Source organism: Tachypleus tridentatus, chromosome 12, assembly GCF_004210375.1.
Source record: "Tachypleus tridentatus isolate NWPU-2018 chromosome 12, ASM421037v1, whole genome shotgun sequence".
Taxonomy (NCBI): Eukaryota; Metazoa; Arthropoda; class Merostomata; order Xiphosura; family Limulidae; genus Tachypleus; species Tachypleus tridentatus.
Genome location: NC_134836.1, coordinates 111,430,909 through 111,449,108, shown reverse-complemented (window position 1 = coordinate 111,449,108; position 18,200 = coordinate 111,430,909). Strand labels below are relative to the sequence as shown.

Here is an 18,200-nt window from a genome sequence, read left to right as displayed (position 1 = left end):
TTTTTTTTTAATAAAGAAACAGACCAGGATTTTAGATCGAACACGCAATACTTGCAAGAAAACTTAGCTGAAATGCAGTGCGTGAATATGAAAAAATGTGGAAAACTTAAGGGAAGGGCTTTGAAACTACGGTAAATGTTTTGTGAGTCGTGGCTGTTATGAGAATTTGGAGCCTTCGCTTTGCGAAAATGTGTAGATAAAGCTTGTACGCATACATCTAATTTACATACACTGAGAAAAACCTGTTCTTAAATAAGTGTGTTGAACGTTTATTTAAATACGTTGGTTGACTTGTTTACGAAACACTGAACAACTTCAATATATTTGTTTTATAATCTGTAATTATACAGTGTGTTCAGTAATTGTTGAGTGTTTCATTTGATCTTAATCTAAAGATGAAAGATGTTACTACATTATTGGATGCTTCAGTCCCGTGTATACATAAGTGTCATATATTATATTGTGTTATACTACACTTTGCTGTAAGAAAACACGTGCAATGTGGTGGTTAAGGCAAGACTCGTTATTTGAAGGATGCTGCTTGGAATCTCTGACATCGAAGATGCAAGTTCCATGTAGTTGCTGATTGGTCTGACCGTTAAGATTTAACATACTCGGCTTATGACAATTAGCGACCAACCCTAATCCGTGGTACTAAGAACGAACCGAAGGAACAAATAATAAATGCTACGGTATAAGGTAATACGAACTTGTTACAGTCTATGTAAGCCAACTATGAAAAACCCTGTTTTTAATATTAGTAACCTGATAAAAAAATCTGCCTTATTTTTTCATTAGTTATCCATACAATGTGTTTTTTTCACTTTCGTACTTTTATATTTCATTTATTTCTGTGGTCTTTTGTTGTGGAATTTTAACAACTTAAAAAAAAAAGACAAAATTTAAAAGAACAACAATACGAAACTCATCTCCGTCTGTAAACCCTCCCTTGTAGCCCATCAGTAAGCCAAGCAGATTTATAATGCTAGAGAAAGGGTTTCGATACTCGTGGTGGGCACAATATAGATAGCTCATTGTGTAGCTTTCTGCTTAACTACAAACAAAAATGAAAAACAACACGTGAAACATCTATCTTTAATTATCATTATATTATATTGAATATTTTTTTAAAATAAAAAATGCCTTGATGATAAAGTAATAAGTTATTTAGGAATCAGATACATCCTATTCATAAATGTCTTCACGCACACGACTATTCTTGTTACAAAACTTGTAAACATTTCAAACTTTCGTTAAATTAATTGGCATTTTGTGGCTGTTTTGTTTCGTAAATGAGGTCAGCAACATTTCATCAAAATCAAGTAACTGATAAATTAATTGCCAGCTAAAAGCTCGTTTTCTCAGTTTTTTGTTTTTCTGGTGAACAGTCTCCAAATTTAAAGGGCGAGCTAAGCGAATTTCAAGTGCCAGTGTTTTAAGATCTACCGGTTTTTTCTCTGGCAATGGCAGAAGTCCGACACTTTTTCATTAGCTTTTACTTATTCAATGATCGTGACCTAGCAAGGCCTAATGGTTAGGGAACCCTCGACTCGCAATCTGAAGGTCGTGGGTTCTTATCCTCGTCACATTCAACATGCTCGCTCTTTCAGCTTGGGGGAGTTATAATATCACGATCAGTCCCACTGTTCGTTAGTAAAAAGAGTAGCCCCATAGTTTGCAGCAGGTGTTCATGACTAACCAGCTGTCTTCCCTCTAGTCTCTCACTGCTAAACTATGATGGATGGCACAGATAGTCCTAGTGTAGCTGTAGCCCTTCGCAAAATTCGAATCAAACTAAATGATAATTTGCTTTTGAGATAAAGACTCGAGTTGTATTAAAAAAAACAACAAAATACAACAAAAACCAGTCTGGAAAGAATGACTGAATGATATTATGTAACACATTAATATTACATGTTTATTGGCTTGATTTTTGTGTGTGTGTGTGTGTGCTTTCCGCAGTGGGTAGAGTGATGATAGCACACAAGCAGACGGTACAGTTAATTCTTATATAATGGTCAATACTGTAACAAGTTGCTAAGGAAGTGACGTTTAATTGAAATTTCAGTGACGTATCCAAGAAACAGAAGGTGCTCAGCGCTTCTTTTCCAATTATCCGTGATGATTCCTCTTCAGGCGTGGCGGGTAGCATACAGTTAAGAAGTCAAATTGGCCGTTAAAAACATGGAGCTCCAGACTCTGAAAACCGAACAACATAACGTGTCTGAAGCCTAGCAACAGTCAATGTTACATTACGTGTGTCTGAAGCCTAGCATCAGTCAATGTTACATTACGTGTGTCTGAAGCCTAGCATCAGTCAATGTTACATTACGTGTGTCTGAAGCCTAGCATCAGTCAATGTTACATTACGTGTGTCTGAAGCCTAGCAACAGTCAATGTTACATTACGTGTGTCTCAAGCCTAGCAACAGTCAATGTTACATTACGTGTGTCTGAAGCCTAGCAACAGTCAATGTTACATTACGTGTGTCTGAAGCCTAGCATCAGTCAATGTTACATTACGTGTGTCTGAAGCCTAGCAACAGTCAATGTTACATTACGTGTGTCTCAAGCCTAGCAACAGTCAATGTTACATTACGTGTGTCTGAAGCCTAGCAACAGTCAATGTTACATTACGTGTGTCTCAAGCCTAGCAACAGTCAATGTTACATTACGTGTCTGAAGCCTAGCAACAGTCAATGTTACATTACGTGTGTCTGAAGCCTAGCAACAGTCAATGTTACATTACGTGTGTCTGAAGCCTAGCATCAGTCAATGTTTTTCTCAGTAACATCCCGAATTTTTAGTACACTTTATAAATTTTTTAATTTTTATAAATCGATTGAAATTTCAAGTTGACAACAGTTTCAAGGAATTAATTTGTTAATAATATTACATATAAGCAATTCTTCTATAAACAACATACCGAGAAAATAATTGAAGGTATTATACAATGTCCTTTGATATGGCATTAGCCATGTCATGTATGTTGTTTAATGCTTACGTTATTGGCTTGCTTTGCATTGTTCACCCATAAAGTAGCTCACATAATTTTTGTTATCTTATTTTTATAACATTTGGTTCAAAGAATAGACCAAAAATATAAAAAAAAGATTATTTTCTTTTATTTCCTATTAAAGATACATAAGAGACATCAGCGGTAAGAATCAATTGTAATTTTTATTTTTGTTCAATTTTCCTAGCGAATGACCTTGCAACTAACAAAATCGTGGAGCTGTTAACAATTCGCATCATAAATAATTTAGAAACAAAAAGCGAGCTGAAGGAAACACAAATCGTCTGTCGTATTTCTTTGTCTGAACAAAACTGTTATTAAAAATATTTTATAATCAGTTTAACCAAAGTTGTTAAGCTGGTATATAGAATCTAGTTAATCAGAACAACAAATGTAGATATTGCCACAAATCAATAGAAACGTACAGGGCCCGGCATGACCAAGCGTGTTAAGGCGTTTGACTCGTAATCCGATGGTCGCGGGTTCGATTCCCGGTCGCACCGAACATGTTCGTCCTTTCAACCATGGGGCTTTATAATGTTACGATCAATCTCACTTTTCGTTGGTAAAAGAGTAGCCCAAGAATTGGTGGTGGGTGGTGATGACTAGCTGCCTTCCCTCTAGTCTTACACTGTTAAATTAGGGACGGCTAGCCTAGATAAGCTTTGCGCGATATTCAAAAGAAACAAGAAACGTAGACAGACCTAAATGTAGAAAACAAAAGAAGGCGATATTACTGAATTTTTTTTAGTTTTAGAGGAAAGCCACGTTGGACTATATACTGCGTCCACAGTGAGAAATCAAACCCGGGTTTTGGCGTTCTAAGTGCGTAGACTTATCGATGTCCTGAGACGATTGGTAGGGTTAAACTTAGCACGTTAGCATCAAATTCGCACATCGTGCATACCCGGTTAACGAGTCAAGTGTTCTATCAAATAACTAGTGTAAATTGTAAGCTCATATCATCTTGGCTATGCTTTCTTATGCATTTGAATACCGTATTTTATGCCTTTGTAATACGCTCTTTTTTTTCTTTATAAATACCTTGGAAAAATTCCCATGGGTCTTCCATGATAAAGTGATGGGTTAAAGTAAGAGGTAATGGCCCAGCATGGCCAGGTGGGTTAAGGCGTTCAACTCGTAATCTGAGGGGCGCGGGTTTGAATCCCCGTCGCACCAAACATGTTCGCTCTTTCAGCCGTGGGTGTGTTATAATGTGATGGTCAATTCCACTATTCGTTGGTAAAAAAGTAGCTCAAGAGTTGGCGGTGGGTGGTGATGACTAGCTGCCTCCCTCTAGTCTTACGCTGCTAAATTAGGGAAGGCTAGCACAGATAGCCCTCGTGTAGCTGTGCGCGAAATAAAAACAAACAAACAAACAAGGTAAGACTGTATTTATTCACTAGATTGAAAAAGCGTCAAGGTTACATCAAGGTGTTGGTTACTGAGTCAAAATAGTTTTTTCTTAGAATTGTCTTTCCAAAATTAGGGTGCGTCTTTCACGACGTAGTTTCTTACAAGGCGTAAAATTCGGTCTTCAAAGTAAAGAAGAAACGTTAAAACAAATCTAAATGTAGACGTTGCTTCCTCTATTGTTTGTTTAAAGATGTTTCTTCAGGTTTATTTTTGAATTTTGCGCAAAGCTACACGAGGGCTATCTGCGCTAGCCGTCTCTAATTTAGTAGTGTAAGACCAGAGGGAAGATAGCTAGGCATCACCATCTACAGCCAACTCTTGGGGTACTATTTTAACAATGAATAGTTGGATATACCGTAACATTATAATACCTCCACGGCTGAAAGAGCGAACATGTTTTGTTCAGATTATGAGCAAATCACCCCCTTAACCACCTGGCCATCCTGAGCCTCGTAGCGTTTAAAACTAATCTGATATAGGTTGAGAGCTTAGTGACAAACCGAATAATTTCAATCACGTATGTGAGGACTCCTGCCAGAAATAGGAAGTCTTTAACATTCGTCTTTATTGCTACTCCCTCAGTGGCACAGAAATTAGGTTTCGATACTCGTGGTGGGCAGAGCACAGATGGCCCTTTGCGTAGCTTTGTGCTTAACTGCAAATAAACCAATAGTATTTCAAACGGTTTTCTTTTCTCGGAGTATTTGCAATATTAATAGCTATTTTACAGGTAAACTCTTTACAACATGACAAGCTGTCTAGGTTTCGTTAACAGGCAAATGATCTGCAATGTGACATGTCGTCTAGAGTTAATTTTCTGATAAACCATCTGCAATGACAAATTGTCTAGAGTGAATTATCAGGTAGTCCTTCTGCATTATGACAAGTCGTTTAGAGTTAATTATCAGGTCAACTAGCTGCAATATGACAAGTCGTCTAAGGTTACTTTCAGGCAATCCAAATCTTCGAAGGCTAATTATCAGATCAGACATCAGCAACACGACAAGACGTCTAGGGTTACTTTTCAGGTCAACCATCAGCAATATAATAAAACGTCTAGAGTTACTTTTCACGTCAACTATCTGCAATATGACAAGACGTCTAAAGTTAATTATCAGGTCAACCATCTGCAATATGATAAGACGTCTAGGGTTACTTTTCACATCAATCATGAGCAATATGACAAGGCGTCAAAGGTTAATTATCAGGTTAACCATCCGCAATATGGTGAGTTAATTTGCAGGTTTTTATGTTGGTCTCGATACAACAGTTCTCTCTTTACTACATAAGATACGCTTGAAAGCATTCTGGAAATCTGGACTGAATATGGTATAAATGATTGGATTTAGCATCGAATTTATATAGCCTAGCCACAAAAACAAACTGAAGAGCATGTCGCTGAGCTCGCAGGAACTACAGATTGGCATCACCAAAGCCATAACGAAGAATGGTAACCAACAAAATACGAAAACTCCTGTAATAATAACCAATGTCTTGGCTGCTTTTCGTTCTCTCCGGGATTGGATACTTTCACGTCTTTGTTTGTGGTCTCGTCTGGCCAGAACCATCAGTCGGGTACTACCACCAGAGGTTGTCGAAGTGATGCCATCGGTATTGATGGAGCGTTCCTGTGTGCTTTTTGGACATGCTTGCTGAAGTTCGGATCTTGAAGGTGTATTTTTAAGCACAATGATTGCTTTAGATCCTGGTTTGTGACGAATTCGCTTCCTGGCGACCTGGAAGATTTTCCAGTACAAGATAAGTATGACCACAAGGGGGAGGTAGAAACTGGAACAAGTGGCGAAGATTTGGTATGATAGATCTTGGCTCAGGAGACAACGTTTCTCCACTTCTATCCTTCTTTTAAACTCTGCGTCCTTCCAACCAAAGACAGGAGCAACGGACACGATTAGGGCCACACACCACGCCGAGAGAATCATTACACCAATCCGACGACTACTACGGTGCTGGGCGTAGTTGACTTGGGTTATTGACCAATATCTATCCACGGCAATGGCTAGTAAATGTAATATGGAGGCAGTGCAGCAGAGGACATCACAAGATGTCCATACGTCACACAGCTCCGGATCCAGCTTCCACTCATGAGTGACCTCATACACAGCACTCAAGGGCATTACAAGACAGGCCACCATTAAATCTGCTACAGCCAATGACAGGACCAAATAATTTCCTACAGAATGTAGATTCTTCTCAATTATGATAGCTGCGATAACAAAGAGGTTTCCGATAATTGTTATCAGAATTAGCAAGCCCAAAATTACGGACACTATAATCTGAGATAAAGAGCTAATTTCCAAGGGACTAATTTCCGTGGTGTTAGCCAGCACCTGGCGGTCGTGAAAGGAACCAGCTGTGTGCATCTCACTCCAGACTTGAGAGAAAAGAACAAATATTCTCCAAAAAGCCAGAAAAGGCATAGGCTGAGTTTCGTTAACCATATTTATTAGCAGTGTAACAGCCTTTTATAACACATAGGCTAACCTCTCGGATTTTCTGTGTTGTTATCACTCCTAGTCCGTATTTCACGATTTATAAACACTTTATATTTACGTATATGGAATTAAACTGAGCTGTTATCACTTGTTTATATCTCTGTATAAGGATATCCACAGAAAGAAAACAATTTCACGATTTATAAACACTATCTCCATGTACACATGTATATACGGAGTTAACTTTAAGAGTTAACGTCTACCAACTAGTTCGTGCATACATATTTATTTGGCCTTCCAACAGTCATTAGTGTTCCTAAGACAATTCCCTCCAAATTTCGTGAAAATTCGTTTTCTTTTACTTTGATGTTCACTAAAAGGAAAAAAAATCTAAGTGTTTCAATGATTTCTAGTAATCGCTTTCTCTCTCTCTCTCTCTCGTATGGTAGTCTTCAAATATTTTTGTCATTAAAACAGTTTTAAAGGGTTTGCTAAGAGATATCCGGATATCAATTGAGTTTTAAAAGCATCTCGTTTCGGTATTTGTTCTAGAGTCAAATATTCTAGTAAAATATGGTGTTCAGCAACTTGAAGGAGTTTGAGTCTTTTCTGTAGAGTCCAACGGATTAACTGAAAAAAAAAGGAGGCAATTTACAAAACCTGGTGCAATACTAGAAGCGTTTGAGATGTATTATTTTTATTTCATTACATTATATAAACTCCTGTTCAATAAATAATATATTCTTGTGTGAAACTTGTTCAATGGTAAGATTGGAGGGACATGGCTAGGTGTCAGTTTGAGTACATACAGCTTGTACCAAACTTCCGCTAGGTGGTGGTGTGTGTGTGTGATTTGTTATTGAAAAGTCAATGAGGGAAATCGAACCTCTGGTTTTAGCACTGGAAATCAAAGGACTTATCGCTATCCCACTGAGGGATCCTATGGGTGAAGTAAAGTGTTTGGATTATGCGCATATAATCTGTTATAATTAACAATATAGGCGACGTGAAGAGTTATATAAACTTACGTTTTGATAAATTAACCATGCAGGCGACGTAAAGAGATGTATAGACTTACGTTTTGACCAGATAATTCTGCTCTTGAATTTTCAATGTTACGAAACGTCCCTGAACGATAATAGAGATGAGAAACAACGACAAGTTGTGTATTTGTAAGTGGTGTTGCCCTCGATGTCCAAAAAGTTTCCCAGAGAGACCTACTTGTTAGTTGGTTTGTTTATGTTGTTAAACACAAAACGTCCAGCCCTTTCAGCCATGAGGGCGTTTAAATGTGACAGTCAATCCCACTATTCGTTGGTAAAAGAGTAACACAAGAGTTGGCGGTGAATGGTGATGAATAGCTGCCTTCCCTCTAGTCTTACACTACTAAATTAGGGACGGCTAGCGCAGATAGCCCTTGAGTAGCTTTGCGCGAAATTCAAAACAAACAAACAAATAAAACTTCCAATGGACCAACCATCTTTGCGTTGCTTACCAGTTATTTAAACCTGGTTAGCAGTGTTTTCCAGAAGGAATAAGCAAAAATCTGCGTTATTGACAACGAAAACCCACTTGAAGTAAAAATGAATTCTAAAGACAGCGGGTATGTAAACTGTCTTTGTTAATTCGAAGATGACCTAAGATGGTTGAAACGTTGTTCTGTATTTTATTTTAATTAAAGTTTTAATACCCATACCAGCCGTCTTTAGGATACAAAAATGTACGCTATTTACTAAGTGAGTAATATATTTCAGTTGTCCCTCAGTGGCGCAGTGGTACATCTGTAGACTTACACTGCTATAAACCACGTTACGATACTCGTGGTGTGCAGAGCACAGATAGCCCTTTGTGTTGCTTTGTGTTTAACTGCAAACAAACGTTGTTTTAGGGACGTCATCTGCATCTTTTAATTTCAGAAGTCAACCAGAATGAGAAACGTGCCCAGTAATATGTTCCAAAAACCGGTATAGTATACTATTTATGTCAAATGCTACGTACAACTATGTTTTGTGTTGTTTCTTTTTTAGTGTGTGTGTGTGTGTGTGTGCATATTTCAACAGAATGTTCCTATAAAACTATAAAATAAAGACACAGACCAATGACACACCGACTAAACCAGAACCTCACAGGTACGTTCTAGAGCTAAGCTCCTAAGGTATTTCATGAAATATATGATCAGTCTCTCTTATTACTATTTCTTCCTCTTTTCACGGATTTAAAAATATATATCCTTTACCATAAACGGAATTTGAATGAATAAGGATGAACTTTGGTCCACTGTACAACAAAACAGATGCAATGTTATGATATTATTCACAGACCTAAATTAATATAGGTTATTTTATAGTAAAGATAAACGGACTCAAACTCTCATACTTTTATATACACTTAGGTACCATTAGACTTCTTATAATAATTGTTTAATTTGCTAAACCAAGCTGAGCTGATGAACTGTGAACAGGCGAAATTGCAGTCCAAAGTAGAGGGTATGGCCGATCAAAGAGTGCATTAGGCCTCTGCGTCACAGACTATATACAATGTACTGAATCAGCCACGATCCCATAAATGTTTTATTTATTATTCATATATTTTGACTCTTGCAATCACTGCCAGACTAATTTTCAGAGGCTTACTTTTTTCGGTATACTGTAGAAGGGAAAATTGTACAAAACTATTTGTAAGTGTTATGCATAGAAAGGCAATAGGATTACGGTAATCCATCGATGGCTCAGCGCTATGTTTGAGGACACATAGTCCTAAACTTCGAGGTTTAATCCCCGTAGTAAGCAAGCACAGCACAGATAACCACTGTGTAGCTTTGTATGTAAAACAGAAACAAACAAATTGCTGTCGTATATATGTAAAAACGGCTCGTTTGGGTTGAGAAATTTTTTTACGTAGAGGAGCGAACAACATTTCGACTTTATTCGGTCATCGTCAGGTTCACAAAGAAAGGAAGAGGTAACCGACCGGAAGCTGACCACATGTTTGAAAGGGGTTGTGTAACTGAGTGTCGGAATGTAGATGGCGTGCTTAGATATTTGAATATATAATTTTATATTATTTATTTTATAATTATTATTTATTATATTATTTTTAATAGAAGTATAAAGATGTTCCTTTGTATTGGTTTATTTTGGGTTTAAGTTGTTGTATAAGTAAGGCTTCTTTAATTTTGCGTTTGTTTATGTTTGTTTCTTTATTTAGTATTTGGGTGTTTTCTACGATTATGTCGTGTTTATTTGACTTGTATAGGAATGTATAGTCTAGTATGGGTGATTTTTCGGTGGATTTCTGTTTTAAATTTTGAGGTTAAGAAATGATATTTGATTGCTTTCTTCTTGTTCACATGTAAAGTTGATGTTGGGATGTATAGAGTTAATGTGATTTGAAAAAAATAAGTGTGTGTTATGTAGATGTGGTGGATGTATAGTGGTTGATGTGTTATACTGGTACAGATATGTAGATGACGCGGTTGCGGGATTCACATCTACAGAACACACACTTAATTTTTTCAATCACATTAACGCTATACATCCCAACATCAACTTCACATGTGAACAAGAAAAAAGCAATCAAATATCATTTCTTAACCTCAAAATTACAAGAACCGATACACAATTTAAAACAGAAATCCACCGAAAAATCACCCATACTGGACTATACATTCCTTGGGACTCGGCACATGAAACAAAACAAAAATTCAACATACTAAGAAACAAAATAAACACAGCCATAAAACTACGCTCATCAGATAAAATTAACGATGAATTAGACAAAATAAAACAATACTTCATCAACATCATAAGTTTCCTCCACAAACCGTAGAAAACATTATAAGCACACACCTACACAGAAAGCAAAATCAACCAACTAAAGTAAATACAGCTCACGAATCAAAAAACCACGAAACCATATACTGCTGTATACCATATATTCCTGACATCAGCAAACAAATAACCAACATTTGGCAAAAATTAGTAACAAAATATGACATTCCAGTTAATACCAAATATATTCAAAAACCAGGCACAAAACTGAGGTCTATACTATGTAAAAACTACACTGACAAACACCACACCAACATTATTTATAAAATACAATGTGATAACTGCCACGACTTCTATATTGGAGAAACAAGTAGAAAAATGGAAACCAGATTCAAAGAACATAAAAAGTCACCTTCACACGTTTTCGAACACTGCAAGTCAAATAAACACAACATAACCATAGAAAACACTCAAATACTAAATAAAGAAACAAACATAAACAAACGCAAAATTAAAGAAGCCTTACTTATACAACAACTTAAGCCCAAAATAAACCAATACAAAGGAACACCTTTATATCTATATTAAAAATAATATAATAAATAATAGTAATAAAATAAATAATATAAAATTATATATTAAAATATCTAACACCGCTCTCTACATTCTGACACTCAGTTACACAACGTCTTTCAAACATGTGGTCAGCTTCCGGTCAGTTACCTCTTCCTTTCTTTGTGAACTTGACGATGACCGAAGAAGGTCGAAACGTTGCTCGCTCCTCTACTTAAAATATTTTCTCAACTCAAACGAGCCGTTTTTACATATATTTTTCTCTACAAGTGGGTTTTCTCGACATCACTGAAATTTCTATTGTACCAGTGTTCCTTTTCTTAGTTTATGCTGACAGATTACACAAAAGCTTTGGTGTTTGGATCACATCCAATCGGGATACAGATTTTCTTTTCTGTTCTCATCTACTCTCTTCAACACAAGTTTAAATTTATTTTTTCTTTCTGAAGAACGCTTGACGCTAACAAGACCATTGACGCCGGCAATGCTAGCAGTAGCCTAGATGGACAAAGAAGCCATGTGGTAAGCGTCTAATAAAGTCTGTGCCGACTTAACGTCTTTTATTCCCAGAACACTAAAACCTAAATCTGAAATTCTATAGAAAAATAAATCCTTTCAAATGCTTTCTGTGGAGACTCTCTGGGATATCACCTAGAACGATCGCTTTCGCATAAGAAGATATTTTCCCCTCACAATTTATTATTTCAATTTTCTAGGTGTCAGTCAATACAGGAGTTATGAGTCCTTATCTCTGTAGACTTGAGGATTTTATCTCTAATAATACTAACCTACTATGAAATATACTGAAGAACCCTCTTAAGTTAACAAGTTCTCAGCAGTCGTACTCCTGTTTATACAACGATATCAATGTGTTACGTAGCGTACGAACAGAAAATGGATGCACCAATTTTCAACATAACTGAGTTAAACAACGGTATCTTTAAATACATGATAAAACGAGTAATAAAGAATTCAATGTACATTACTTTAGTTTCAAATGTAGAAATTCTAAAGGTCTTTGCATCAAAGAGTGTGGTAACAGTGATTGTTAGTTCATCCTGTTCTGCGTTTCCAAATAAGTAAAAACAAATGATTGCTTATTCACCCAGTTATCCGTTTAAGAATCAGAGGGTGAAAATAAATGCTGGCACATATTTACCGTTTTCCATTCCTGAAGAGGTCAGGGTAGAAACAAATGGATGCTAGTCCACCATGTTTTCCATTCCTGAAGAGGTCACGATGCTAGTCCACCATGTTTTCCATATCAGGTGCAAATGGATGGTCCACCATGTTTTCCATTCCTGAAGAGGTCAGGGTAGAAACATATTGCTGCTAGTCCACCATGTTTTCCACTAGTCCACCATGTTTTCCATTCCTGAAGAGGTCAGGGTAGAAACAAATGGATGCTAGTCCACCATGTTTTCCATTCCTGAAGAGGTCAGGGTAGAAACATATTGCTGCTAGTTCACCATGTTTTCCATTCCTCAAGAAGTCAGAGTAGAAACAAATGGATGCTACTTCACTGTGTTCTTCGTTTCTGATTGGACAGAAACGGGTGAAGCTAATTCACCAAATTTTAAGTTGTAATGAGTATGACCAGACACGTGTTAGCACAAGTCGCCATAGGTAAGTGAGTTTTGCTTTTTTTAGTGTTGAGGAATGTTTGGTTTAGTCAGTACGATCTGTAACGCAGTCTCCAGTCCCGTGAACTTCCAAAGACATTTATCTAATGTAAGTGACAAGTTCACACAGTATTTGTATTTGTTCATGTCATATTACACTGTGCTTCCAGTCTTATTATTTCCTTCTACATCAACTCAGTAAGAAGTTTGGTATTAATCATTAATAAATATCTTCAGTTAATCTTCTATTATGTAGCAAGTCTGTACACTACAGTTCTAAAGTTTATGATAATTTTACCCGAGTATATAACAGTAATATATAAGCAACTCATAAAAGTTAAAATAATGCTAAACTTAACGTAACATTTAAGTTGGTAATACCTGAGTTTTAAATTTAAAATATCTATTTCTCATTTCTATAAATTAATTTTTATTTCCATACATGTTTTTTATGTTTAGGTTTAATACGGATTATTTATTTTGTATTATATTACATTTCATGTTACATTTCACTTTATCGACTCACTTAGTTAGAGATTTAGTATCACTTCAAAATTAATATATAAAGTTTTCTCTTATCTAGAGGACCTATCCAATATAGCTATAAAGTTAATGCGAATTTCCACCTGAATATAACTCAAACGTATGAGCAATGATTAAAGATAAAAATAGTGATACATTTATTGTAACATTTACAGATTAATAATGTTTTAGCCATGACTTAAAATATTTGTTTCTGATTTTAAAATTGTTTTGTTAGGATATTTTAATTGATTTGTAAAAATTAAAACTCGAATTTCAAGTTTTTATTGGTACACGTTCTTATTGTATTAACATCAAGACCTGTTTGTTTGCTTTTTCTTGAACAGCGTCAACCAACTCCACTAGCTGCGAAACAGAAGAAGTTACCTTTTTCTATTTCTTCATGTCTTTTATTAACAGTAACGACTATGGATGACATCAGCCGATGAATTAAATACTGATACGAACGTGCGATTAACGAGAATCAAATTACTACATTTTTTTGTTTTGTTTTTTATTTCGAGTAAAGATGCACGAGGGCTATCTGTGCTAGCTGTCCCTAATTTAGCAGGGTAAAACTAGAGGGAAGGCAGTTAGTCGTCACCACCCATCGCCAACTCTTTGGCTACTCTTTTACCAAAGAATAGTGGGATCACGTTATAACATCCCCATGGCTGAAAGGGCGAGCATGTTTGGTGCGACCGGGATTCGAACCTGAGACAATCGGATTACGAATCGAACGCCTTAACCCACCTGGCCATGCCGGGTAATTATTACATTTATGACGGATAATGATACACAAGTTCTCTTGTTCAACAGTCATGAACATATTGATGGATAGCTAAAAATTAATTATTAAAAAGAAACGGAAGTGTCAGACGGTAAAAGAAACGTTCAGAGAGGGAAAATAAAGATTATAATAACCTTTTTATAAATAGGGGTGACAGCAAGGAGAGGCTTGCTGGGATTTAAGTTACTCCAAAATGTGCCTTTCCTTCCCTTACTGTTGAGGCTGGTCCACTTCCTAAATACAACCATATCTGTACCCACAAAACGTGGAGGGCAGTTTCTAGGGGTGACAGCAAGGAGAGGCTTGCTGGGATTTAAGTTACTCCAAAATGTGCCTTTCCTTCCCTTACTGTTGAGGCTGGTCCACTTCCTAAATACAACCATATCTGTACCCACAAAACGTGGAGGGCAGTTTCTAGGGGTGACAGCAAGGAGAGGCTTGCTGGGATTTAAGTTACTCCAAAATGTGCCTTTCCTTCCCTTACTGTTGAGGCTGGTCCACTTCCTAAATACAACCATATCTGTACCCACAAAACGTGGAGTGCAGTTTCTAGGGACGTAAATACGCCCTCACATCCTCTAAAATTACGGAGGGGGCAGAGTCAAATAGGGCCCAAGTTGTAGCTACGATTATGAGGGAAATAAATTAAGGCCCCCAATTATGCGAATGTCCATCTTTATTTTTATGTGCACCATCAGCATTCAGCTCCTTAAATGTCTCGTCTTGTCCCAACCTCAATCCTCTCACCGGGAAGATACTGGTGTTATCTCTGATAACATTACACACACACACACACACACAAAAATGATGAGAAACCCACTTCTTACGTTGAGGCTGTTTTAGGCTTCTGATCATTTGTAATAAAATTCTATTGAAGAACTTTAACATCTCGAACTATTTGTTTTAGTTTTAACGTAGGCCCCGGCATGGCCAGGTGGGTTAAGGCGTTCGACTCGTAATCTGAGGGTCGCAAGTTTGAACCCCGTCACGTCAAACATGCTCGCCCCTTTAGCAGTGGGGGCGTTATAATGTGACGGTCAATTCCACTATTCGTTGGAAAAAGAGAAGCCCAAGAGTTGGCGGTGGGTGATGATGACTTGCTGCCTTCCCTCTAGTCTTACACTGCTAAATCATGGACGGCTAGCGCAGATAGCCCTCGTGTAGCTTTGCGCGAAATTAAAAAAACAAAAACAAGTTTTAACGTCAAGTTGTGTTATGTACGCTGTATCCAGAACGTGGATGGCAACCCTAATTTGGGTGTTATAAGCCTTTTTGCTTACCGTTGAGTCACTTGACGACACCACCTTAAAATGATTGAATATGTTGGTATTTGACAACCAAAATCAAGATTTTCAACAACACTTTATGGTTTATTTTAAAATGTTTTGTATCTTACGTATTGGTATATTATACACCGTTTATTAAATACCAGGAATCCAGTACGTTACATTAAAACAATTGTGAATACGTAACTCATCAAGTCACTGACAATCGTACCTAACACAAATAAAGTTGCAGTGGAAATGCATATGTCAGATCTGTACATTTTGGTATTGTTCGACATTTCGTAGCTAGTGTGAGAATACCGAAAACTGTCTGTTTTTGGAAATGTATATAAAAGTCCCTTCGACGCAGAGTATTCACATACTAAAATCAGAAAGACGCGTCAGATCGGGGATACAAATGAACGAGATCAAAATATTTTTTCTTCTCAGTAAAAATTGGAAAATAAATAAATATAGAACAAAGTCTTTCACGTGCTCCAGTGAAAGATCCTCCATGTAATTAAGCATGAAGCACGTCTTGAAGGGTGATAAAAGTGACAAGACACGTCTGTTCAACTGTCACATAAGCAGCTGGCGAATGGAACAATATACCGGTCGAGTCATCTTCGAACTTCTGTGCCATCAAAAAGGTACTGGGAAACAGTAGTTATCGTACAATGGATGGATGATGGAACGTTTGCAAGGATGTAGTGTAGACGTGAGAGCCATACAAGCGAGCTCTTTACAACTGAAGTCGCGCTGTAGGGCTATTGTCAAAACACCACGGTCGTTAGGTATATTATGACAGGAAGATTCGACGTGGACCATGATGATGTGACGAGGTTCCAGAATCGTTTCTGTATAACATATTCAACATATGTGCTGAATACTCGTGTTTGTAAAATGTTAATACACTTTTCATGTTGAGATTGTATAAATAATAATAAATAATAGCGTCAATTAGTATCCATTTATATTTGTTCCAATATGTATATTATTCATCCATTAATTTGCTTGTCATATTAGGCACCTCAGTAAAACTGTAGTATAAAGAAAATGACATTGTTTGTAAACCGAAACCCCCAAGGCAGGAATGACATTGTTTGTAAACCGAAACCCCCCAAGGAAGGAATGACATTGTTTGTAAACCGAAACCCCCCAAGGCAGGAATGACATCGTTTGTAAATCGAAACACTAAGGTACGAAAATAAGTAAAGAGTAAACTGATATAAGGTTTCTAATTTTATCTCCAACAGGTTTAAAATACTTGTTTTACATATTATTACATATTATTACGTATTATTACATATTATTACTCTAACGTATTAATCTACACGAGATTTTAGGACAAAAAATAAATAAATAAAAGAAAACGAAATAAAAGTAAATTAGTTAAAGTTAAAAATGTATTAATCGAAATACATTTAACCGTATATATAAATTACCGGCACTTGTATAATACTTAAAATGACAATAAATAATAAAAAGCGTTTCATATTTATAAAATTTAAAACTTTTTTAATGTCCTATGGCTTCCATTTTAAAATTACATTTTATGTGTATAATTTTCAACGTGATCCATGTCATCTTCAGGAGTTACTTACAAGACATACATTTTATTTTATACCAGGTGAGTTAAGGCATTCGACTCGTAATCTGAGAATCCCGGGTTCGAATCCCCGCCACACCAAAGATGCTCGCCCTTTCAACCGTGGGGGCGTTATAAGTGACGGTCAATCTCACTATACGTTGGTAAAAGAGTAGTCCAAGAATTAGCAGTGGGTGGTGATGACTAGCTGCCTTCCCTCCAATCTTACACTGTTAAATTAGGGACGGCTAGCGCAGATAGCCCCCTTGTAGCTTTGCGCGAAATTCAAAACAAACTCAACCAAACAGTGAAGCAATGCGACGGACAGGGGTAAAACTACACAACAAACTATAGAACTTGTACGTGTAGAATGTCCTTTTAAAGTTGAAGCAATATGGCTTTAGTAAAATTTTAAACTGTTGTTTATAATTATTTATTTTAATTTTATGATTAACCTTATTTAATTCAATTTAACCAATCATATTCTTAAGCAAGTTCATATTATATTCACTTTAGAAAACGTTGCAAAGTTTTATTTGTAATTTAGCACAAAGCTACACAATGGGCTATCTGCGCTCTGCCCACCACGGGTATTGAAACCCGATTTCTTGCAATGTACGTCCGCAGACATACAGCTATGTCACCGAGGGCATGTTACGAATATAAATCTAAATTATTATTTAAACGTTTTCGTTTGCCTACTCTTCAAAAACGTATCGCTCTTCGATAGTACAAATCCGAAAAATTAAAGATTTGTTTGGTTTTTGAATTTCACGCGAAGCTACACGGCCCAGCATGGCCAGGTGGGTTAAGGGGTTCGACTCATAATTTAAGTGTCGCGGGTTCGAATCTCGGTCGCACAAAACATGCTTGCCCTTTCAGCCGTGGAGTCGTTATAACGTGACAATCAATCCCACTATCCGTTGGTATAAGAGTAGTCCAAAAGTTGGCGGTGGGTGGTGAGGACTAGCTGCCTTCCCTCTAGTCTTAGACTGCTAAATTATGGACGGCTAGCACAGAGTAGCTTTGCACGAAATTAAAAATAAAACCGCAAAGCTACACGAGGGCTATCTGCGCTAGTCGTCCCTAATTTTGAAGTGTAAGACTAGAGGGAAGGCAGCTAGTCATCACCACTTGCCACCAACTCTCGGGCTACTCTTTTAACAACAAATAGTTGGATTAACCA

General features: G+C 36.9%; 1 long non-coding RNA gene and 1 pseudogene across 2 annotated transcripts in view; one reads left to right on the top strand and one right to left on the bottom strand.

Annotated features, from left to right (window-relative positions):
• Window positions 1–3,135: 3,135 nt before the first annotated feature.
• The window catches only part of LOC143234338 (5-hydroxytryptamine receptor pseudogene), a 31,321-nt pseudogene continuing 16,256 nt past the window's right edge, over window positions 3,136–18,200 (bottom strand). Inside the window, exon 2 of the transcript XR_013018631.1 lies at window positions 3,136–7,514. The product of XR_013018631.1 is annotated as a 5-hydroxytryptamine receptor pseudogene (transcript). The remainder of the gene's footprint in view (window positions 7,515–18,200) is intronic.
• Window positions 11,563–16,398, top strand: LOC143234337 (uncharacterized). Its single transcript, XR_013018630.1, has 2 exons — window positions 11,563–11,749; window positions 13,719–16,398. It is a non-coding gene; the product is annotated as an uncharacterized LOC143234337 (long non-coding RNA).